This window comes from Numida meleagris, chromosome 5 (genome assembly GCF_002078875.1).
Source record: "Numida meleagris isolate 19003 breed g44 Domestic line chromosome 5, NumMel1.0, whole genome shotgun sequence".
Lineage (NCBI taxonomy): Eukaryota > Metazoa > Chordata > Aves > Galliformes > Numididae > Numida > Numida meleagris.
In genome coordinates this window covers 69321532-69347024 of record NC_034413.1, presented here as the reverse complement: position 1 = coordinate 69347024, position 25493 = coordinate 69321532, and the positions used below count along the sequence as shown (strand labels likewise).

At 42.2% G+C, this 25493-nt stretch overlaps 1 protein-coding gene across 7 annotated transcripts in view; it reads right to left on the bottom strand.

Annotated features, from left to right (window-relative positions):
• The window catches only part of MBD5 (methyl-CpG binding domain protein 5), a 130025-nt gene extending 104541 nt beyond the window's left edge, over nucleotides 1–25484 (bottom strand). For all 7 annotated transcript variants that reach the window (XM_021398022.1, XM_021398026.1, XM_021398027.1 and 4 more), the window contains exon 1: nucleotides 25227–25484. The gene's annotated coding sequence lies outside the window, so the exon portion shown is untranslated. The remainder of the gene's footprint in view (nucleotides 1–25226) is intronic.

Here is a 25493-nt window from a genome sequence, read left to right as displayed (position 1 = left end):
CCTTTGCCACATTGCATATGTGGCAGGGGCTGCTGCGTGTTAAAATTTGTGCAACTGAGTGTTTGCAGAATTACCCACGGCATCGTGTCTGAAGGATAAACCCGGGCTTCTCTCCTCCGTTACATATAACTGAACCTTGTCTTTCTGTAATTAAAAATACATAAACAAGTTGGGCCTTCTCTAATTACATAATCAAACGGAGAATTTTTACCATGACATTTCAGTATGTGCTATGATGAACCTCTGCTATACACTCAGAACCTGACAGAAAATCATTCGGCGAGTTCAGAAGTGACAAGCCTCTCCCCTTTCTGGCACATTTCCTCTTTGAAAGCAGTCAATTTTCCCCTCATTATAAATGGTAAAAGTAAAGATAACACGAAAAGGCCACTTAGAATCAAAACAAAACGAAGGAATGCAAATGTATAGGGGAGTTACACAACTGCCAAGAACGCTCGGAGCCTGCTAATCTGTTTATTACTTTGTATGTTCTCCTCAGCAGCGCGTATGTAGCACTGAGAACTTGGAGAAGTGCATTTAAAAGCTGACTTCGAACGCTGTGAGCATGAGTCAGACATCATTTACATGGCTGAAATTTCATGAAAGATCTTTGAAATCATACCACCAGAAACCTCACCACGGATACTTATTTTCAGCTTCCTCCCGCATCCCAAGCGGCTGTAACCCCGAGCCCTCCACCAACACGAATAAATCCCGTGTCCCATTCTGAGCGCCTTTGGGCTGCCTCTTCTTCGAGCACGGGCACAGAAGGGCCGATCAATACAGCAGCGCTGAGAATGCTGCTTGGCCATTTGAGCCCCGGACCTTTCACCAGCGACCATATGCTCGCCTGGCATCCCCACGCGGCTGGAAGAACCAGACAGCCTTTTCCCACACTAATTTGGTTTAGCCAGCCTGCTCCAAACACAGCTCCTTTTTGCAATTAGCCACACAGGCACGAGAAAGTGGTCACAGATCCCTGATGTCTGCTAATGACGCGTTGAAAGCTCAAAGAAAAGAGGAAGGAAAACAAAAAGAGAGAGGAGAGCTCTTCCATCCTTTCTGGAAGACCCGGTCCAGTCTGTGGGCTACAGCAGCATGGAGAAAACCATTCAGAAGTTGTTGGACCAGCATCTGTGATGATATCTCCCCAGAATCCACTAAAAAGTACAACCAAAAAATGCTTTTCCTGACCCGCCAGAACCTTGCATTGCTGCAAATCGTACAGCATGGGCCTTCAGAAAGAGCCAAGGAGAAAAGAAACCTGTGTGCCCCTCCAAAGGGCAGCAACAGGACTCGGTATTGCTGGGAAAGTCATGGCAATGCGACAGGGATCCACTGCCTTCTAGTGAGGATCTTGGTTTGCTCCAAACTTAAGGATTCTACCACATTGCACATTCAGATGACAATTATTCTTATTTTTAAAGTTATTCTCATGCATAAACATGCATAATACATATCCATACAAAGGAGGAAACCCAAATAGTGTAAACTAAAAAAAAACAAACGTTTGTAAAAGATGATTCCAAAGACTCAAGGAAAGGGCAGAAAGATCCCTTTATTTCCTTCTAAGGAACAGACAGGGTTTGAGATTTACTGGAAGGTGGAAATCAGCACTGCTCACAAAGTAGGCCAGCAAACGTGAAGGTTAACACGCTTCAGCTGACAGCCATTCACCCTTATGACAAACCCCATGCCCATTCAGAATATTACCAGTTCCCTACCCACCGACAGTGAGAAGCAGCATGCATTTTATTCTGGACAATCCAGATTGACCAATCCATATTTTGATACTGTTGACTTCAGATTTATCTTCTTATTAAACCAAGTTAAACTTGCGGTAAAACTATTTTTCAATGAAGAGCATCTTTAAACATGTTGAAGTAAAAAAGGAGCAGTCTAAGTCTTTGTCTTAACCACCAAGAAATACTCATCAACACAATATCTTCCAGTGATGCTAAATAATCTTATCCTGAGACTTTCTTCAATCTATGTTTATACTTGATATTATTTAGCACAGTGATAATCATGCAAAATTCAATCTACTTTCTAAGTCTTTTCCTTAGATTTAGGTCCTATTCAGAAACAAACTAGCCAAAAAAAAAACAAAAACCCAAAACCAGCAAAAACATTCCACTCATGAATTGCCTTATGCTTTTCCCTATTCATTGTACTAAAGGGAGGAAGAGGAGCAAAATAAATAAATAAATACATTTGGTCTTCTGTTAAAAAGAATGAAAAATTATTTTTTTGCTGTTAATTCTTCTCTTATAAATACAGGGATGTGCACAATTGCAGTATATGTACTTGCCTAACATCTTCATTACAAATAGTGCTGGGTCCAGTTTCATGGTTCCACTCAAGGAATAGCAGCAAAGATTAACCCTCACCTTTACCATACCAACTCACCATTAGCTCCGACAAGGCAGTTTCATATGCTAAGCTCCCCGTTTCATCCCTGACTAGAACACATGATAAGCCCCCAGGAAAACCCAGGCATAAACTTGCTAAATCCTGAATCCATTTCAGATGTCCCACTAAATGAATCCCAAGTTCCTGATTCTCCCCCCTGATGACTTCGTCTTCAAGGTGAACATCCCACTGCCAAATGAGAGCACGGATCTCCTGGTGACTGCAGCAGAGCTGGAAGCTACTGCTAATGGAGTTGGTAATGCCTCCCCAAGCCACGTGCCCAAATTCTTGCAGGCTGATCCACTCACCTTCTAAAATCTCTCATCAGACTGTGGTTCAGGGCAGAATTCGGACACTACACCAGGAACAGACTTCTAACTCTGACACTGACTCCAGCAAGCTACTTCATCTTGCTCAGCTTCCACTTGTCAACTTACATACTTTTTTTTCATAAATTACTATGAGGATTCACCAACAGATTCAGTTTTAAAATCATTTAAAAAATCCACACAAGGTAAAAAAAAAAAAAAACAACAAATTAGGAGCTCTAAACATATAACAAAGTAAACTAATTTTATCAAAGGACAACAACTTAAGCTTATCAGGATGGAACTGGAAGAAAATCCATAAAGCCAGCTTTAATCACTGCTTTTAACTTGTAAATGTTTTAAAACAAAACTAGAGATCAACGTGAGCATGCCTGGCTCTCAGCTAACCCTAGGGAGGAGCAGACCTTTGTCCGTATTTTTTTCAGGTAGCAAACAGAAACCCATCAGAAATGACAAAAGCACACATGGAAGTTTCTTCTCCTTTCAGCCAGAAGGAGAACACAAAAGATCTAATGAGTTAAGTGCCAGAAATACTTACAAGCAAGACATTATGGCCAACACTAAAAACCAGTACTGTCTCCATCTCAAAGCACTAGTAAAAATCATGAAATCTAGCAAACTATACGCATTAGCTGATGAGGAACTGAATTCCTATTCGTACGTTCTCCAAACAGGATGGATGAGAGACAACTGTCACAATTTCCTTAATTTCCTATAGCTGATAGGATGCTGAAGAAGGAAAAAACGACTAAATAAAAGCAACAAGAACTGCTATGATTTTTTTTTCCTGCTGCTGCTTTTCCACTCAGTGAACTCTGAAGCACAAGGAATGAGTCTGTACCCTTGCTATCCTTGCGAGCACTACACTGCATTTGCTCACATTTTAAAGGTTATCTTTGCAACCAGAAGAGTTCAAAATTGATCTTTTAAAGCTAATATTTTCTCCTTCTTGGATGGGGCTTAAGCTCATGAGAAATTCCACTGTTTGAAAACAGGGAGTAAGCAAATACTTTTCTTGAGCTTCTACTCAAACAGCTCCCGCTCACTTGCCCCTGCTTCCCATCCCCATTTTGGCCTTTTGTAAGTCAAAGACAGCCCTAGCAACCCGATATGATTTGGCCAATATGAACTTTAACATCAGCACTGTGCGGTATGGATTTTGTCATATAAAGCATCAGTCACATAACGTTAATTAAACACAGGTCTATAGAAAAGAATTCAGATGGCCTCGTTCCAATGCTCTACAAAGTTATTTCTCCACTGGCACATCCAGATAATTTATGAAAACTTACAGTCGTTTTATTCCACGTGATACTGGTAAACAAATGAATGTAGAATTTAATTGCCTTTGTCTCTTCAGCTCAGGATTGCCTTTTAGTAATATTTATCTGAAATTACGATCCTCAAAGAAAATAAATTGCGATCGAGCTTATAAAATTGATCCCATTTAGGGGCTGACAACTGTCACAGTTCTTAATCTGAATTTTCCTTGTCAGGGAGGAAGCGCACTCGATCAAACGATTCTGCAAGGAAGGCTGTTTTTCTGCTGTCTCATGTTTCCTGCAGTATTGTACTCGCATACATTTTTCTACATTTATTTATTTATTTATTGCATTTGTATCAACCGCTCTCCTTGCTTCCCGCAGAGCCTACCAGAAACCCTTCTTAAAGCAACGTTTTTCCTACAGAAATACAAAATAACCCAATCTCTGTAACATCTATAGCTGACGCTGAGAAACAAATGAAACAATCCAAGGGGAAAAAAAAAAAAAAAAAAAAAAAAAGCCCCACACAACAAAAGCAACAAAACAACACGATCATTGTTATATAATGCATACAGCCTCAGCCATATTATTGCAAATCGTTAAAACAACCCCTGAATATGCAGACAGCGCACAAAATTCAACAACACATCTGAAGCACATTTTCTAAACCAAAGTTTGGATTGTGATGCACTGAGTGATTATGAACAACATGAAGCGTGCATTCCTGAAAGACCTATACATTTTCAGAATTCCTATCTGCTGAAAACACAACTTACAGCTCTACTGAATTTGACACAAAGCAGCTCCACAGGTATAAAGCACCTTCTCTGCTCACACTTTTCCTCTGTGTAGCTTTAGCACAAATATATATATTTATATATTTTAAACAGAAGAGACAAATAAGAAATGAATGCCCCAAACAGGACAGAGTTAGGTTCCAGGTTATGATTTTTACCTGAAGGTCTTCCCTTCCTATTTGACTACTCTGAGGTTGGTAGCAATAGGAATGCATCTGAATCTGGAAGTGAAAGTTTGTTTTCTTTTCCTTAAAGAAACATGCAGGCTGGAGGATGGGAAAGGAAGTGGGCAGAAAGAAGGATGTCTGGACATTTGCCACAGTGAATATGAACCGACATCAGTAAAATATAGCTATTTTGCCTAGAAATATATGTGTATGTGTTTTTAGGACATCACTACCATAGCCTAAAATTACATGGACCTTACATGTGGACGTGAGTAATGCATCCTTAGGCTTGGGACTCATACCCAGAGCCTGCAGAGGAGTTCAAGCACAGACAGAATGACCCTGACCATACACAACAGGACGGCTCAACCTCTCATATGAATTTACCTGTGCTGCAAGAATGGCACAGCTGAACTCCCATAATTAACTGCTTTATAAACATAGGCATTCACTCTGATTTTCCAGTTTCCTAAAAGTAGGAGATCACTGCTTCTTCCACTTGCCAAAACCAGGAAGAATCCCAGCAGTAAGATTCCCAGCGCTATCAGACCAAGCAGCAAAAAGCATTATCCTCTGATCTAAGCCTGGATTCACATTCACTCTTCCATCTTTGGGGTGGGGAGGGAGAAGAGGGAGAGGAATTCAAACCCAAGGTATGCCTCACTCCTAGCACAGGGTGTAACTGCAGACAGACAGACATGACCTAGTTTTAATCTCACTAGCTTGGGTACAAGCAGCAGAAGTGCCTGTGAGTGGCTGGAGCATGTCGAAGCCTGTTCTGCTGCAGGTTTACAGCTTTTTGTACCCAACCTGGCTGGAGTATGCCTCAGTACGCTGCAGTCACACCTCGGAGGCCTGCAGCTGAATGCCTATTGCTCAGACTACTGCCAATAACCAGATGAACATTGACAAACGAACGGCCCCACAAAGTCGAGGTGGGCTTCTGGCAGACATAACAAGAACAGCTACGCTTCCTAGAAAGCCGCTAGGGCACAAGGCTGAACACAGGAGCTCTTCTGCCTCGGACAAGCTCGTGTCAGAGCTCTGCTCTTCTGAGCCGACTGCACTCCCCGTGAGCTAGGCGAGCACACATAACAGCAGTAAGTAACCAGCAGATTTTTTATTTTCTTTTTTTTAACTCCCATCCCCAACAATGATTCCATGCAAGAAACACGTCATTGCTATCTCCTACTAATCATTTTCGACTTACAAACATTAAAGAATGCCAAGATGCTAAAGTCCTTTTCTTAAAGTATTAGGACAACGCTAAAGTTCCTGCGCCAGAAAATTCAAGGCACTAAGAGAAACAACAGGGAAGGAAGAATACCCAAAAGTTTATGTAAGGAGAATTAAAAGCACCTCACTGCAAGACTAAAGCCTACGGCCAAGAAGCTGTCAGCGTGACGTGTTCCTGGTGTTCTGCTCAGCTCAGAAGCCTCACACAGACCCAGGTTAGGAGCCTGAGCTGGCAGAAGGTTGAGCTTCGCCGTTCCCAAGAAATAGGCTGGTTTAGACAAAGCTCCTCCAATTTACTTTTCTGAACAAGCAAACAAAAGGGTTTACGTGCTGCTACACCAAGATATTTCATAAAACACAAAAGGTGAAGGAGGGAGGATTACTTCAATAATATGCCTGAAAAATGAAAACAAATAAACTACCAAACAGTAAAATACATGAATCCTTATTTCTTACAGAGACAAGAGAAACCTACTTAGGCTCATTTCAGCCCAAAGCAATAAAAAGTTAAAAAGCAGCATCCACACCTTCTGCTTCAGAAAGGACGCAACTCAAAACTGCCTTGGGTTTACAGACACCTCTTCCAAACACACTTGCAACATCTCCTCCCTTTTCCATACTTTCAGGTTTTTTTGACAACTTCCTAATTTTGTGTTATGCAATACTGAACACAATAATGGCAACTAAAAACTCTTGTCAGGATGTAAATGTACCTAAACGTACCTTAGGTGACCCTGAGACAGCAAACCAAGTCTTCCTCACTGCCCATGTACATCCACCATGGCTCAGAAGAACCACCTGGTCCTCCGCTGGTAACACCAAAGACTTCCCACAGGCAGGTGAACAGTGAACACAAGTCTACAAAGACTATTAAGGGGAGCAACGCCAATACAAACCCTGAACAAAGATACTACTGTGGGTTGCAGAATTTCCAGCCTGCTCCCTCAGTAGTTTACAATTCTAGGTATAACCTCAAGTAGGGCACTTGTTCTCCTCTTGCTTTCACTAGGCCAGGCAAGAGCAACTCTCTACCACTTCTAATTTCTACATGACTTCTTTGTTCCTCGTCAGCTTGCAGGAACAGTAGTAATGTTTTAATCTGTGAGGGGATAGCCACCATCTTTTTCTTCAATCACAGCACATTTAGAAAACTTTATTATTCCTTTTGCAGTAAAAGGGTTTCTTTTTAGATAGAAAAATCCCAAATTCCAACCTACTTTAACGCCAGAAAACCTCCCTGCGCTGTATAAGAATATGCAGAGCTAGGTAACTTATGGTCTGTAAATATACATCCATAAAATAGAAAACGTGATAGTGTCAATCATCTCCTCCACAACTGAGCCACCAGACTCTCCAGCTTGGACTCTGGAGCCCAGGAGGTTTTTGGGTGCCCAGTAAGGACTCCTACCATGGATACACACTTTCTTCCAGGTTCAGAAGGTAGCTAAGGGCATCTTCCTTGGGCTCTGTGGAGCAGGGAAGCAAGGCAACAGTTTGGGCTTTCTTCTGAATAGAAGGCCATGGACATCCAGGAGCACAGGGCAGCTCCAAGGAGACATAATGAGGAGCTATCTGGGTTGAGATGCCCGAACGACAGTTTGGAGGCTGCTTCCCCTACAAGCTGGTGAATAGTGCAAGGCTGCTTCACAGAGGACACTGCTCCTAACACAGTTGCTTGTCAGTATTTCTGAACTTAAGTTTATCAGTGAGTTCCCATTCAGAACTTACTGCTGGGTTATAAAGGAGGACAGCTCAGAAGAAGTGCCAACTATTTATCAGTGCGGATACTATGACTTTTGCAGGACAATGCAATTGTACAATGAAATGGTCCTAAACGATACATGAAAATGCTAAAGAGGGAGACAATTCTGCCATATCGTTTCCCTTTCTTACTAATGTCCAGAAAGATCTGCAAAAATTCAAGAGTTTTTGAAGGAGATTTTTTTGGGAGTACGGAGGAACAGCATTATTTCCCCCAAATCCTGTTCACAAGTTACCCTGAATTGACACAGCAAAGCAGTATGCTGGTCTCTGCTTTTGTACAGTATGGTTTAACACAATGTTTCACATCAACTTTTGAATAACACGTGAGGAAAAAAAAAAAACACAAACAAGAACAGGTGACATTTATCATTCACTGACAGACTCATCATTACATTTTTACACTTCTGTATTTACTATACTGCACGTTGTACTATGAAAGAGTAAAGCAGCCTCAGAAGGTAACAAGCCAAAAGAAGAGGGAATGTACAGTCTGAAGGAACAACTTCCAAGCATCAGGAGCTTCCTTGCAAGTGCTCGCTCACCCTCCCAGCACGAGGCAGCTCAAATTACTGCAGCAGCTGGCAGCTCACAGCTACTACACTTGAGTTACCGTACCCACGTTAGCCCAGTAAGTGTTAACTTGCATCCAAAGCTGGAGTCCAGAGTAGTTTGACTGGCAGCTGATGAATTTTGCTAATTAAGGTAAATTGTGATAACTTGATACATTGCTTTTAGTTGAATTCCCATGTAGAATTGTAGAATATACCAGCAATTTTACTCAGACATGTTTTGTCCCAGACCAAGTATTATCAGCAAGTAAAACAAAATCATCTACAAAGATGTGGTTTGGATTAATGTGTTTTCACAAACAGTGCTCAGTATGTTCCAACTTTTTTACCTGCTCGTTACTCCCCAAGATTGCAAAAGCTGAAAACACATACTCCTTCATACACTTTTTCACCACTCTGTATAATTTGCATAGAATCATTAAGGTTGGAGAAGACTTCTAGGATCTCTAAGTCCAACCCCAGCCCACCCCCACCATGCCCACTCCCCACGTCACTCAGTGCCTCATTCCCATGGCTCTGGGACACCCCCAGGGACAGTGACACCAGCACCTCCCTGGGCAGCTGTGCCAATGCCCAATCACTCCTTTGGAGAAAATGTTTTTTCTAATATCCAGCCTGAACCTCCATTGATGCAACTTGAGGCCATGGCATGAATCAGCAAAACTTAATAGTCTACTGTGGGACCTACCATTCAGAAATAGCATATTCAAGAGCTGTTAAATGTACGGAAGGGTCTATGACTCTGGGGGAGACATCAGTAATGTGCTTTTTTTTGTGTTTAAAAAAACAGGTACAGGCTGATCACACGGCTGTGCAACAGCAGGAATGTGGTTAGAAACCGAAGAGCCTCTTCTGTGAGGAAATGACAAGTATGGATATTCTTCCAGTTCCCATCTCTATTACAGGAAGGAACCTTGTAAGTTTCCTCCTTGATGTCTAAATCTAGACTTCACAATCAGATTCTGCACGGTAGCTTTACGAACAGGAGCGGTAGGATTTTGACGCAGAAGGGCAAAACAAAACAGAACAAGGCACCACGCTCCTGCAAGTCCTCTTTAAGGTCACCACCCTTAGGGACACCACCCGGGATCCTGTGCCAGTGAACCTGAATAAAAACCAGGAGAGAAGCAGCTAGAGCGGCAACCCAGTAAGCTGTAACTGAAACCTTCACTATGATGGGGCAGAATAGGGGAAGTGACTTCCAGTTTTTAAATAAAGCTCCCTCATAAATGTAATGTTGTTATGTAAGCAATTGGGTAGCTTCAGCTGCATGCTAGTAACACTGTTTTACCGATCACTGTAACAACTAAGGCAGACTCAAAACAAAGGGAAATAATGTAAACACGTAACTAGCAGTTGATTTGAAGAAGTTTGTATTTACCTAAAACAAAAAACAAAACCAAAATAACTCACAGAAAACTAAAAACAAACCAAAAATCCCCAGCCCCCAAACTAGATGTACAGGTCTAGCAAGTATTACTGCATATTTCTGTAAACTTCCACGCTCCTTGTAACTCTATCACACCGGTAACTTAATAGTGCTATATAGTTATTAGCATCAGAGGAGCGTCTGAGTCCAAACCGTCCTGTCACTGAATCAAGCTCTAAGAGCCCCAAAAGCAGCTGTCCTCAGGCCCTCCTGCTAGCCATCCCCAGCCTGGCATCCCGCTAGCCTGGCTGCGCTCATGCTGTCAGCCAGTGACATTCCTGAGCAGAGCAGTTTGCTAACCCTTTGTAATCCCCAATAAACAGTTCAATCATTAACAGCATTAACGACCTAGGTATCACGCAACAAATCATTTATGACCCTCCTTTTCCGCTCTCCTCGCTGGTTTTGGCTTTTTACCTTTTCTGCTTCTGTTGTTGTCTCAGTTCAGTTGAACTCTTTGTTCATTTATTCCTTCTGTTGGGGGTGGGGAAGAATCAAGAGTATTTTTCAGGCAGGAGATAGAAAGAATCCTTTTGTTCTGCTTAGATTGATATTTTACAAGTTTGGTACACTCTCCCTTCAGTTTTTATTCTAGCTTTATAACCACCTGTGGTCAGAGGCCACAACACTCTTTCTCAAGACGCCCCCAAACTCCTACGGCAAAAATTTAAGATTTTACTTGCTTAAAAATAGAAATTAAGGTCTAAATTGGTAAATTACATCACTGATCTGGGCTCTCTATCTGTGCTAAAATAGCTGTGGAATATAGAAATGAAAGCGTCAGAGCAGAAGTAACTATTGCAGACTCCTTGGAGAATTTCTCCAAGGGCACAACTTGGCATCTGGTTTTGTTTTACGATATTGTTCTAACTAGGAACTTATCAGTGGACAAGAAACGATATACTTTTTCCATGTACTTTCAGTTAATTTAAAGATTTAGTTTTTAATCATCTTTCCTTGAAAATACAATGTTTTAAAGATTTGGAAGAAGAATCAGGAAACGGTGTCCAAACTTTTAGCTTTGTTACTGAAGGGTCTGCAACGCCGCCACATAAAAATAAATCAACAAGAGTACAGCACGTTCTCCTTCTCATCATGGCAATGGATTTTCTGTAACTAGAGCTTCATGCAAAGCAAAGACACCAACACAGACTAATGGTTCTGGCTCACCTGGACCTGCTCCATGCTCAGACTGAATGAAACGTGTCTGCACACAGCTGCACCCACTGCAGACTACAATTGCATGCATGCTGTCTGCTGACAGAGCAGAACTCCACCATTGATCACTAATGGTCCTAATGCTGCCATTTAAAAGGCTGGGGTTTTGTCTTGAGGCACAGAATGCTCCTCACCCTGGAGCTGCTAAGACTATGGCCATATGAGGGACTGTAAGGTTAACATTTAAGTGCCAAGTGGGTAATGACAATGGAATATTTCTCTGAAAAATCATGTTGTTCAGAAAGTGTAAGCCCTTCGCTGCCTAAATAAATGAACAGGAGAGCTCCCCACCTCTGTGAAATTGTATACTTTGCCAATGCAAACTTGCTACACTTGTTACTGGAAGAGAGTTAATATGGCTAACAAATCCCTGCATTACCAGTCAGCAATCTTCACAACTGAGGTTTCATGAATGCATGCAATTAAATCAGAGAGGACCATCTTCTTCAAAGCCAGTTATCACTTCAGATACACGTGTTGTGTTCCTCATTTGCCAGTAGCTGCACAGTGTATACAGGGTACTGAAAGCATCTCCATGACAGAAGAAACAACAAGTTCCTAACAAAGAACGCCCACCTTCCAAACTCTTGCAGTTTGGGTAATGTCCACCTGGTTTGGGGCTGCTGTAGTACTTGTCCTTCATCTAGCAAGTGAAATGAGACCTGGTTCACCACCAGAGAAGTTCCACGTACGATCAACCAACTTTACAGAAGCTCTCAAGTATCCATGTATTCATATCTATGTATTTCAACTCTCTGTATTTGCCTTGCATCAGAAGGCAGCTGCAGATACTACAGCAGCTCCTGCAAGCAACCCTCTTCTCTGGCCTGATGTAACAACTCCCCTGTGAGGGCAGCCAGCACCTTCCTCAAGTCAAAAGGTGCGAAGTGGTCTTGAACTCTCACTGACTCTGAGGCTGCAGCCTGCTGAAACGGGAGCTCAGCACCAAGCAGGCACTGCTCATCCAACACAAGCAGAACCCGAGTTTGGCCCTGGCAAGAAAGAGGCACAAGCAAAGAAGCTCACTGAATCTGCCATACCGGAGCTTAGAAATGGTGATGGCAAGTACTCATGCAACTGGACTGAAGGAGGAGAAACACGCTCTTTAACAGAGTGCATGCTAACGTGCAGACTCACTACAGCAGTTACGAGTTCAGAAACTCAGCAACAACAAAGCACAACTGCAAGACGCAGCTACACACACATCTGGGTCACAGCGCTGTTAAGGTGTTGGCCTCCTTATACGTTCACAGGTCTATCAATCTTTAGGCATGTTCAGCAACATAATAATGAGCTGCACTGATCCTTGTTATCACAGAGGGCCAGTACAAGTCAAGTACCTAGCCAAGTTAATCCTCTGAACCTAAAACAACATGTCATTTCTCTGTGAGAATGGCACCTGAGTAAAGGATAGTGCTCACGATACAAAGAAGCCCAACACAAGTCTCAACTGGCACTGGCATGACTGATCTCAGACTCGATGGCTTCAGCACAGCGTATCCGGCTCCACCTGCTCCACTCTTCAATATGTACACACCCCACTGTCTCCGGCACACGTTCCAGAAGCATTACCAGTCCACAAGGCTGGGAGGATGACTATATATGTGTGTTTATTTTTTTATTTTTTTTTTTTTAAATGCTGATGACAAATGGACAGCTTTGCTGTTGGACAGGCAGTAAAATCCAGCAGAGAAGCCTGGGAGGGTACAGAGCCAAGACCGGGGGGAGGGTAATGTGCGTGCCCAGAGGGCAGCTCAACCTGTTGGGGAGAACCAAGCAGGCATCACTGCAGAAACCTTCTGGCCAGCTGACCCCTAACTAGTTCTATGAGTACTGCCCATGCATTCCAGAGAGGTGCAAATTCTCTCAATAAAATATACATGGACGTGGAAAGCAACATGGAGTAGAAAACCAGCCCCCACAAAACAAAGTATTTAATTGCTCCAATTCATCTGTTAAGTTGCTATCATTTCTCCATAATGACAAATTCACTCCGAAAAGAAAATAGCTAAAAGCCTATTAAAATGCCTATTCCAAGACGTGAGCGTTCAGTTTTTAATCTGAATGCTCAAAACTCTCTCAGACGGTAGCTCAAGAACTAAAGATCAAGAGGACATCTAAAGCAAACCCAGCTCTGAAACAGGCAAATGTCTGCCTTCCCTCGTGCTAGCAGTTCAGTGCTCTCTCCACATCCTGCCCTTAGTTACCTACTGTTGGCTGAAGATAATCTCTTCCAGGCTTCTCAAATGCTGACACAGGAAACTCTGCGAGCACACCAAACTACTTCCTTTCCTCCTTGAAAAGATTTAATAACCTACAACTTTCTTCTGTGCCCTACTTGTAGCCTATCATTTTCTTCCTTCTTGTATCAAATCCGCTAAAATAAAATTTTATAAGTGTCAATTCAACAAAGGAAAAACTATAAAGTTAGTTCTGACAGCTTCCCTTCTCAAAGATTTAATAAAAAAAGAAAAAAGAAAAGAAAGAAAAGAAATCCTCTGCCCTTGAAGCCTTGAAGAGATGAACTGAATAGCCTTAGGTATTCCATAGCAATATTTATGAAGAAGATTTTTGGACACTAAACACACAAGTCTCTACAGAAATTACAGAAATGAGGAAAGTGTTTTGCCCAAGTCATAAACTTCTCTTTCCGCTGCCCAGAGGAAAATGTGCCACACTCCACTGCTGGACATAAGCTCACCTCCCAGAGATGTGCACGTCTCAGTCAGTTCTGCATGGGAAAGAGCTCCTATTGGATAATACCATCAAGTGAAGTAGCCTCCAAAAGAAACAAAAAAACCCCACAGATGTATCTATGCAAACACATGCTATTCAAATTCAGGAAGGCAATCACCTCCACTACAGCAACAAAGCTTTCTGTCCAGACGTTATTCTGAAGTTTTATTATGGAAAGCACATTATTAAAACTTAAGCTACGCGCCAATATTAAAATGGTAGCAATGAACCATAGCACACAGTATTAGAAAAAAAAAACACACATGAAAAAGAATAGATCAAAGAATATATGAGTGTTACTTTTCTACATAGAAACAGCATTCTACTTTAAAATAAAATAAAAAGCCGTGGTATAAGCTACGTAGAAGTAATGTAACACTCTCCTGTTGACAAACAAAATTGAGATCACCGCTCTTGAACATTCAAAATCTCCATGTTGTAGAAGTCTGCTTTAATCCCGAACAATTAAGCTTGATTCTCAAATTTTGCATTTCATAGTAGTGAGAAAAACATCTAACGAGAAAGCTCAGCGTAGGCTAATCCAGTTGCTGAGCCTGCATTTACTTTTCCTGCAGAACAGGCATTATCACTTTGGTGGATCCACCCACCCCCGCATCCATCTCAAGTCAAATAGTCAATCGCCCAGCATATTGCTATATCAAATCTAAATTAAAAATTCTCCTAAGTCTGGTTTTCTAACTTAGAACAGATCTGTTAACATATTATTCATCGGATGCTGAAGCACGGGAAAAATACATAACTCATTGCTACCGTGCAGATCATTTCATGTCAGCTGATTGAACAAATCCCTTTTCCATGTTTTTTGGCAGAATTCTATCAAAAGTTATTTATAAGGAAGTTGTGCAGCTGTTGTAGTTCAGAGAAAAACAAATTTAAGTATTTTAGGAAATTTTTATTTTTTTTTAAAGTCTTGAACAGGAAAATAAAGGAAGAAAAAATTAAGTTCACTTCTTATAAGTTCAAAGACATTCCCTTCCAGCCAACACGAACACTAAGAAGCTAACACAGAACAGCATCAGCAATTGGAATTTAAGCTGTCCAATAGAAATTAGATTTAGAAACCAAGTTTCTGTCATTAGAAATCTCTTCTACTGTTCACCCTAAATTACCACTTCTCTTTTCTTATTCTTTAGTGAACTATTTAAAACCATCCCACTGTATTGAGTCCAAAACCATTTTCACAGAAGGAAAAAAAATCCCTCATTATTACTATTATTCTATATTACAGTAACACCAAGGCTCCAGTGGGATTGACAAGTCCACAGAAAGACACCGTCCAGAAGAGGCACACAAAGCACTCAGCCACTGAATTCAAAGGGATCAGAAAATAACTCCTTAAATGCAGATTGTTTAAAGCCTACCAAATCAACACATCTGGTTCCTCCTTCTGCTCAGGCTCCTCAAAAATGTTTAGTCCCATTTCTGTGAAATACTAAAGCGCTCATAACACATAGACACTGATGGTATTTAAGAGATGCTTATTTCCTCACTAAGAAATATCAGACTTATTTCCTATGGCATAAGCCATACTTCAGACCATTGTCTCGAACCAGGAGATACTGTACATCTTCTTAAAGCTCCTATTTGATAAAAAACCTTTTCCTGTAACCGACAGCAGACTGTTTGTCCCCGAGTACTCATCTAGAAACATTAATCTGAAAAGGAAGATGAAAACAATTTTAAAAGTAGTTCTCATATTTCTGTTAATTGTAAGACACTTCTGTGAAATAAATTCACAGTCTTAAAACTCTGAAGACGAGAGTTAAAAAATAAGAAGTTAAATTCTCTACCAGAATGCATTTGTTCAAGTGCAAAGCTAACAAATGCTAAAATTGTTGGCAACCCTTCTGCATTTCTGAATCATTAGGTAGTCAAACTATTTTTTGATTTTGCTTGCGTGATGTTGGATTATAATAATCCATGTAAATCAGAGGTTTCACCTTGCCAGGAATACTGTGCTTACTTCTGGACATCCGATGGTGAAAAGATGCATAAAAACATGGGAAGGATCAGAAAGAACTAACAAAAGCCACTTGCATGTACAGTAGTGGATTAGAGCTGTCTGTATAAGAGACGAATGAGAATGAATACAGTCAAAGTAAACAAACTAACGGAGAGCCAGGGAAGGTATGCTGAGCATTTCAGTCGCCCTGCTCGGAAAGCAATGAAGGGACGCTTTTCCTCATGAAAACTTAAACATGCAAGGCTTTGTGAGGGGAGAGCTGCTCATCTGGGGAAGAACAGAATTCCCCAATGCTTCCCCACCACCAAGATGTGGAATGCTCAGCCACAAGGTGGGACCAAAGCAGGACAACGAGGACAAAGCCGACCTTGAGTCACGTCTTCAGTTGCCCAGAGACTTCCTTCCCTTGTGGAAGCCTAAACATTTGAGCCAAAGTCAGAATACTAGAGCACTTCCCTTCTACTGAGAGTAGTTACTATCTGAAAACAATGGGGCTTGCTGCCCGCATCTGCCTGATGAGCTGGATGTACCAAGCGTCAGCTCTTCCAAGTCTAGTAAAAATATTAGGCATTTATTTATTTATAAGCCTGATAGCACTTGGATGCCTATTTTATTTTCCTTTTGTGACCATATCATCTTGTGACTCTTTAAGTAAAGACTGGGCCTCAGTAGCACTTTCTGGTTGACGCTGTGTGAAAATACAAGCCAGGGCTTCATACTTGGACAGCAGGGACTTATCCACGTGCAGCACCTTGCTGCTCAAAGATCTGGCTCCACTGGTGAAGGCAGCTTTGCTGCTGGTTGTTTGCATAAAAAGCAACATATTTCTACTGGGCAACACTTATTTGTGGCATTCCAAACTTGGTGCTGCCGCACTGAGCGTCAAACGCCATGTCTTACAGCAACAAACAGCCAGTAAGTGCTTGGGGACTCCAATATGGGAGGAACACAGAGTGCAGGCAAAGTAAGCTGCAGGAAGGTCCGTGCAGTTTGGGGACAGCATCACTGTGGATTGTACTCGACAGGATTACCACAGAGATTCAAAAAGTGGTAATTATTTGCAAATTTTTGATGGAAGTAAGCGTTTGTATAACCTAATCCTAAAATACCACCCTTATGTGGAGACCTCCAGCATACATACCAACGGGCCTTTTTTCAGACCTTCCATTAGAACATTAAATAGAAGCCTGAGTAACATTAAAGCGCTTTTTTTCCAAGACACTGACAACTGGAGATGCTTCAAGATACCTCCAGTTTAAGGTTCACCAGTGGCTAGCAATGAAACATTTTACAGTCACCACCATTACATGAAAACATTTGTTACTCTACATATGAATTTTGATTACTTCTACCAAAACAGTAACTAAAAAGTATTGTTTCGTTTCTCCATAATAGAAGCTCAGAAGTGTTCTAGACGTACCGTTACTAGTACTATAATTATTTGTAATAATTAGCAAAAGGTGAATATTAATACTTTTCATACTCTGTTGTTAAAATTTGTTAAGTTTCCAACAATTGCACCGCAGGATAAATGGGTTTCAGGCTGCTCTGTCAAAGGCAGAGATTAACAAAATCAAAAAAGTTAAACTTCTTTTTATATATAGTAGATCAGTGTTTGGGGAAAATAGATTAACTGCTTTCAGGTAAGAAAAAAAAATGGTAGACAAAATTTATGCATTCATTTTCTGATGTAAGTTATCGCCCTGATAACTATCACGGTAGAAAAGTTACGTAGGTCCTACACGCAGAAATACATTTATCAGAACAAATTAATTTCAAGTTTGTTTTACTTTAAAAAAAACCTCAAAGGTTTTAATTTGCTGTTTATTTTTCAATTCCAGAAATGCATTCATCAAGTCAACTTCACCGTGTGGTTGCAGATTCTTAGCGGAACTCTGACATCACACGATGACTTCTGCATTGCATGAAAAATGGTCAAGACTGACGCATAATTGTGAGGTTGATTTTAAAAATAAACATGTAAATAAAAGGAGCATGGGAAAAAGACCAGCAAAAACCACAAGCACAGGAAGAAAGCTAAATATGTAAGGTGATCCACTCGGAATCTGCATCTCAGCTGATTAAGAAGTTGCACAGGCAGTCATTACACGGTAAGATGTGCTCATTGCCCTCAAATCCTTCAAAGAAGTTAGAACTTATGAAAAACTGACATTTAGGGCTTGATCCCACACCCACTGAAGTTGCTGTCATGTCATATCTGAGCACTGACATGGAGTGCAACCAAAACAGAACATTTATGTTTTTCCTTGATGCAACTATTTAATGTATAGGATTTTATCACAAAATATCAAGAGTATAAATGAAGTATTCTACTGGTAAATCAAAAATTAAAATCGCCTTACACTGAGATATCATATACTTGAGGGGACTATTATATACAATTTGGGGTATTATCAAAGAATAGTAACTCGGCCAGGGTACGGTGCAAGAGCCCCAAGAAAGATGTTACGAGCAATATCCCAGCTTTCAGAAAAAAAAAACATCCACGCCACCACAGTGAGCACTGCAACTTTATAGATAGTACGCTCGGCACAGATGGACAAGTAATTTTTAGAAATGAATCACGCTGCAAATGATTTTACTAATTTTAAAACAGAGGTGAGGAACCAATAGCCTGCAGGCCAGATATGGCAGGCTGCTTTCGGTTCAGATGGCTCGCAGACACACGCTCGCCTCACTGCTGAACGCCACCAAGGCAGGCTTTGAGGAAAGCCAACCGGGTTCTAAAAGGCCCCAGCAATTTGCGTATTTTTAAACGCATAATCCCTGAACACAAACATCGGCTCGAAGTTCCAAGGATTAAGTGAAATCTATGCTATTAGTTCACAAATCAAAAAAGCTGAAATCAAACCCCTGAGCTGCTTTCCATTAAATATAGCCCATCGCTGCTATCCTGAGAAGGTGAGACTTCACAGCCCGAAACATTTACATTACCTCAGCAGAGAAAAGACAGTGGGGCTTCGAATTCAGACAGCAGCCTATGCTGCACTTACGGCAGAAGCATTTCGATACCTGCTTCAACAGAGAGGAACGTATCCCACAGAGCTTATTTAGGACAAACTTCCACTGAAATCAATTACTGTTTTGCCTTGAAAAGATCCAGTCCCACCTATAGACTTGAGTCTTTCATAGGCATTTATTTTTTTTTTTTCCAAAGGGCAAAGCATTTCTGAATCTGAAAACGTATGCAAGGCTCCAAATGTGAAAAGAACAACAAGTAAAAAAGTTCAGAAGAATATACCAAGAAGGAGAGAAATCTTAAGCTAGCAGTCTATTTCCATCGGTCCTGGCAATTATTTGCAGCTGCCATGACCATACTGCTATTTAGTAAAGCGAAGGCTGCAGCTTTAATTGAAGTTAGGATGTTGTAAACAGTGAGCTGCCTGGCTCCGGCCCGCGCTCCAATACCAGCAGCAGCGCAGCGATGGGAAGCAGAAACAAACCTTTTAACTAGATTACAGCTTCTAAACTGGCCAAGAAATCCTTCGGCAAGGACTCCTGCGTGACAAAACGGCAAAGGAGGAAAAACATTTTGAAACGGCATCTTCAAAAAGCCAAATCTTTCCTAAGATTGTATGAATGGGAGTCTGCTAGGGAAAATGACTTAAGTTTTCAAATGGGGCTACGCTTAAAGACCATGGTTGGAGAAAGAAACGAAAAGGCAGAATATCCCAAAACAAATGGCTGCAAAACGTAACAATATTTTTCAAACGCTCTGATGCCTCAAGATGCATTTCAAAAAAATGTTATTGAACATTCAGCCACCAGAAGATGTTACCATTTCCCATTCCAAGTGGCCGTGCTGAAGAACAACCTAGCTAAAATGGATTGCATCATGTTTGTGCCAACACGTCCACCTCTTACACCTGATCCTTCTAATAACCTGCCTTAGCCAAGCTTCTTCCTCATGGAGCTTACTAGGGGACAATGTATCCCCTTCCGCCCCATAATCCAGGAAAAAGCAAATTCTGTTGTAAAAATCCACATTTTTAACAATATTATTCTTCTCATCTAAAGATCAGATGCTGATCCAGAAGAAAAAGCACGTACGTCGTTCTCTTGTACATCCATAAAAAATAAAATTTACCTCAAGTCAATAGCATGTACATACAAAAAAAGTAAATAAACACATCAGGGTTTGTTGCATCAAAGTCTTTAAAGCCAAGATAGAAAACAACAGACCCCCTCCCCCACAACTTAAAAGTAGTTTGGGTGCACAGTCAAAACAGAAACCAGTGCCAGCTGAGTTCTACCAGAAGACAGCAAATTTGTGCTCATTTTAGCGGGCTAATCATGTATAGAAGTGTATACGTGAATTTATGTGTATATATAAATACATATATGTGCGTGCATATGCCTGTGTATGCATACATATACATGTACAAAAATATAGGTTAGGTATATGGGTAAAAGCCTGAAGATTGAAGACCAAAAAAAATGTTTTACACAAATACATAAAGAGCTTAGCAGGCTTTAAGAGACAATCCTAAATAATGTGGTGACAAAGATCTACCAGAGCTTAAAAATAAAATCTCAAAAATTGGCAAACTGAAATTTAAGTTTTTGAAACACCACGCAGTCCAAATGGAAAAATTAAACTATTTGTAGGTCTACCTTTTCCTTGGCTGATTTTTCGCTTTTCCCCTATGTTAGGCTGCATTTGCTCCCTTTGGTAGCACGGTACAAGGCAACATTACTGCAAGCCTCTTGTTATCTGAACGTTGAGAATTTCACCATTTGATCCAACAGGATTTGTTGTGCAAACAATTGACAACTGTTCTGGTTCCCCCACTTGGGGATATTTCTTAGCGTGGCCATGCTACTGATTCGACAAACCAAGGGCCATAATATTAAAGACGCTATTTACATTTGAGACTACTCTTCCTTCAGTAAGTAACAAAACAAATTTGGATTTAACATCACTGAAAACGTAGACTAATCTCAAATTAGGAGAATATATATATTTAAATCCTGGACTTCACCTTCACCATATATGGGAATTATGTAATTAACATATTGCTTCTGTGGGTCCTAGCCACCAGCCATTGTGAGGAAATAAGAATCTCTAAAATGCTGCTTGCTTTATTATGAAATATTTCTTGAAGAGGAAAAATAAAAGATATGTGAAAAAAGCACACTGAAAAATTTAACAGAAAAATTAATAAAACCCTGTATTCTTTCTTTAATAAAGGAAGTTATTAGAAACCCCAACAAATTTCCAGTCCTTTTAACACTTTCATTTTTAAAGTAAACTTAAATCCCTCAGAACAGAAGGCTTCAGAAAAAATAAATAGTGATAATACTAAAGTGACATAAGCCCCTCGCGTATCACCAGCTCTCTGTACCACAACGTTCCTCAACTCCAGCCCAGGGAACCAACACCTGGAGAAGAACAAGGCACTCAAAGACATGGATTGTTCCGTGGTCATTCCCATGGAAGGGCAGGAGGTAAGGGACAATCCCGCCTTGGGAACATCTGTCAAGCTGCAGACAAACTGAGCTGATCAACTCGACTCACAAAGGTCTATGAATAGCCATCTCATGGTAATGACTGATTCCTGCTGCCATGTGCCAGATCAAAACAACAGCTCAGAGGTACAGCTCTGAAGACAAATCTGCAGAGCCTCACAATTGCTTTAATTCTAAGCACTGCTTTAAAGCATCTACTTTTTGTATCTCTTTTATGTATTCCTGCAGGTATACACACACGTTTGTGTATGTAGCTAGACATACATGCATACGTATTGATGTATGTAGCAGGACATATATGCACACGTACTCACAATCTGTAATTTTGTATTTGGTATGGTTTTGACAAATCCTAAATTGAACTGAACTCCTTTCTAGACAATGCATCAAAAATAGGTATCACAGTGATAAAGCACTCCGAATTTGGAGAGCAGAAAGGAGTCAGCGCTGCTTAATTTCTGAACTGCTGCTCTTTGTTAGCATCCCACTTGACTCAACTCTAGTTCCACAGCTTTCAGGAGGCTTTACTTTTTTTTACATGTCTCCAGTCATTTTCCAAAATTTTCTTTCTAATCCAAGCTTTGGTTCTTGTGCAGGCCTACCTGAAACTGACTGAGCAGTTTCACGCCACCTAAGAGTTCCAAAAATAATGACAACGAAAAGTCAGTGAAAGCCTGTGGTTGCAAACATTCAGATCACTCTCAATAACAAAGTCCTTAATGACAAAAGCTCATTCAAAAATGTATCCCATATCTTTTTTTTTTTTTTTAAACTGAGATCGACAGTTACTTTGATATTCAATTCCACTAGGATAAAACAGAAAACAATATAACGTCCTTAAACCAAACCAACCAACCAAGCCCCAAACCAACACAAAAAAAATCCAAACACAGCAGCAGAACTCCTCGCTTTCCGAAAGTTTTAATAGCAATTCTGAAAAGGAAGCTTAGCCACTTTCAACATCTGTGCTCTGAACAACCTAGTGTTGAGATCCTCCTTGCAAGCTGCTGTGGCCATGGGGCCTCCTAAGGCCTGGGAAGAGGCAGGGAGCAGCGGGGTTGCAGATGGGCATGGGGCCACCCACTCAGCATGTCCCCTTCCAGAAGGAGCATCCATCCACGCTGGAGGCTCACTGCTGCTTCAGAAATGGATGCTGTAGTTATGTACTGCAGGCAAGGTGCGGACCTTCCACATGCAAACAATCGCCATGAATAACAGCAGGGGAAAAAAAATAACTTACTGACAAGTTGAGTCAAATAAACCCTGATGTAAAACAAGGCATTCTGTTTTTGAGAGGAGTGTTGCTTATGCCAACACCTTCAGTGCTTTCTAAAAGGAACAGAAAGATCGATCCCTCCGGATCCAAAGAATGAAGGGATTACAAGCAGAAAAAAAGTTAAATTACTGAAAGTCCTCCATCGTAAAGCAAGGTTCTCTTTAAACATCCGCTTACCTAGATCGAATACAAATGAACACAATTGACCACAACGAGCGGCACGACAACAAACTTCAAGGGAAGACTTACTGCTTAAGGACAGATACAAGCCTGGCCTGAGCAGAACCTTTGCAACTAGCACAGCCTACGTTTTGGTGCCATAGGGTCTCTGCTAATTCAGAACAACCTCTCAGACTGTGAGCCTGGGCAGTCACTAACCTGGAACATGCGAAAAAAATCACTATTAGCTTTTGCTCAGAAGATAAAGAATTGAAATATACGCACACAGTTCTCCTGGAAACAACAAATATTTGTAAATATATTTTCAAAATAGCAGCATAAAGAGCTTAAAAAAGCAAAAAAACTACATTGCTTCTCAGTCATAGCTGTTGATAACCGGCAGCCTGCAGTAAAACAAACCGATAGATTCAGTTCTTCCAGTTCCTAGGAGGTCACTCTGACTGCAGCCAGACAGCCCAAATCAGCCTTAGACCCCCTGGTATGAGGCACCGCTGCGGAAACACAGGAATTACCTCTGGTACAACACAAGCACGCCCCAGTTCAGAGCCCCTGCCCCACAAATGGTTCCTGAGGACTGTTCCTATCTAATCCCCCAACCAGAGGCTGCCCATTCAGCTCAGATGTTGCTCAGGAACCAAAGGCCTACGGATATGAAGTTCTGCCAGCAATTCCATCTCTAGAACTTGCAGTTGGAGAACACTGCGGGTTCTCCTACTCGGTTTTAGAATTCTGTCAGGGCATTTTACTGAGCCATCAGATTAAATCAAATTGTGTCCATCTTTAACGTTAAAACACACAGAAATAAAAGTGTTAATCTTTGTAATAACACATCTTATGAGCTGTAGGCCATGGAAGTTGCAGGCAGATCTGTGGCTCCACGAACACAGGGAACATAATCCTGAGGCCACCCCAGGCTTCCACATAGAAATGAGACTACATGAGCAGTATCTCAGGAAGAGAAATGGAGCACTGTCATGAAGAAAAGGAAACAGAGTCCTCTATTCCTGGACAGTCTTCTGCTGTCCAATCCTTGCACACAGTAAGCTAACTAAAAGAAGAATAATATGTTTAATGAATGAGTTTTTATACATGTATTAGCTGGATCTGAAGACAATCCTCATCAGCTTTGAAGACGATGATCACTTTGTCAAAGTTTTTCACATGTTTAAAACCAAAGGTATCTCATTTTCACACGCTAGCAGAAAACTTAAGGCAAACTATTAGGAAGAACTAGAGTTACGGCTGTTACCTTCAAGTCCTCCTCACGATATTTTTTAAATTATCGGACCAACTGTACATTTCTCCCATTCTTTTCACCCAATCTAATTACTCCTCTCTCAAACTCTTTTCCAGCTTGGTCACGAAACCGCCGCTTCAAATTAGAAACTGGAGATCCCGAAGCACCCACGGGCGAGCCCTTTCTTGTGGGTACCCTTTCAGCACGAGGCAGAGGCAACACACGCCCAACGCTGACCTCCATTTAGCTGCCATGCCCCAATGAAACACATCCTCACGGCCTACTTCGTGGCTCAGCACACGCCGCGGTGCGCAACAAACAGCGCTCCGGCTGCCTTTTTAAGATTACAAAGAGCGTAATTAAGCTCCAGAAACAAGCAGACAACAGCAAACATCCCACTTATAGAGGGGGCTCTTATTTCAGCTACGTATCAATACCTCAGCTCTGACTTCTGGATTCTTTTTAACCTCTGGAAGGCTTGTGCCAACGTTTACTTCAACTCAGTTCGGCAAGTAGCTTGTCCCCTTACACCTTATGCATTCTAGGCGTTTTGACACGTAGCTTTCCTTTAATTAGCAGGAAGCCGTTGGTTGAGCCTGCAGACGGCACCGAGCCCTGCAGACCACCACCGCTCTGGCTGCTGACGGAGGTCTGGCCTTCCACGGGCAGGCAGATCCCAACGCTCAGCCAACTCCGGACCGAACGCAGCCGCTGACCACCCGAACCCCTGAGCTCTGAGGCACCTCCCGACCCGGGGAACGCCTGCGTGCGCCCAGAGCCCGGCTCTCCAAGTTCAGTGGGCAAACAAGTCTTTGTATGACCGGGGCCTACCGCCGGACCAAGCCAAAACCCAGCACCAAACCCTCGCACAGCTCCAACACCCCCCCCCCACCACCACCACACCAGGACTCTCCACAAGGCACTCCGACCACCGAACCCCCCGCTCCGCACGACGTAACCCCGACACTTCTCACCCTCACGGCCCCCCCACCCCCCGAACTTTCGCACCCCCGGGGCACAGCCAAACCCCGCGGCTCTCTCCCCGCTCCCCGGGCCCGGCGGCGCCGCGAGGTGACAGGCGGCCGGCCCTGAGGTAAACAACCGCCCCCCGCGCCCCGCCGCGGCCCCGCCACTCACCTCAGCGGCCCCCCGGCGCCCGGCCGGCCCCGGAGCGGCGCAGGCGGCGAACGCACACAAAGGGCAATAAAGGGGGAGGAGGGGAGCGCGGGGGGTGGGGGCCGCCCGGCTGCTCCGTGCTCCCGGCGGGGCCCTTTCTCCCTCCGCTGACGGCCGCGGGGAGGAGGAGAAGGAGGAGGAGGGAGGAGAGAAGAAACTCTCCGCTGTCGCCTCAGCGCCTCACTCAGCCCCGGGTTCCTCCGGTCCGGGGGTTGGGGAGGGGGGGGA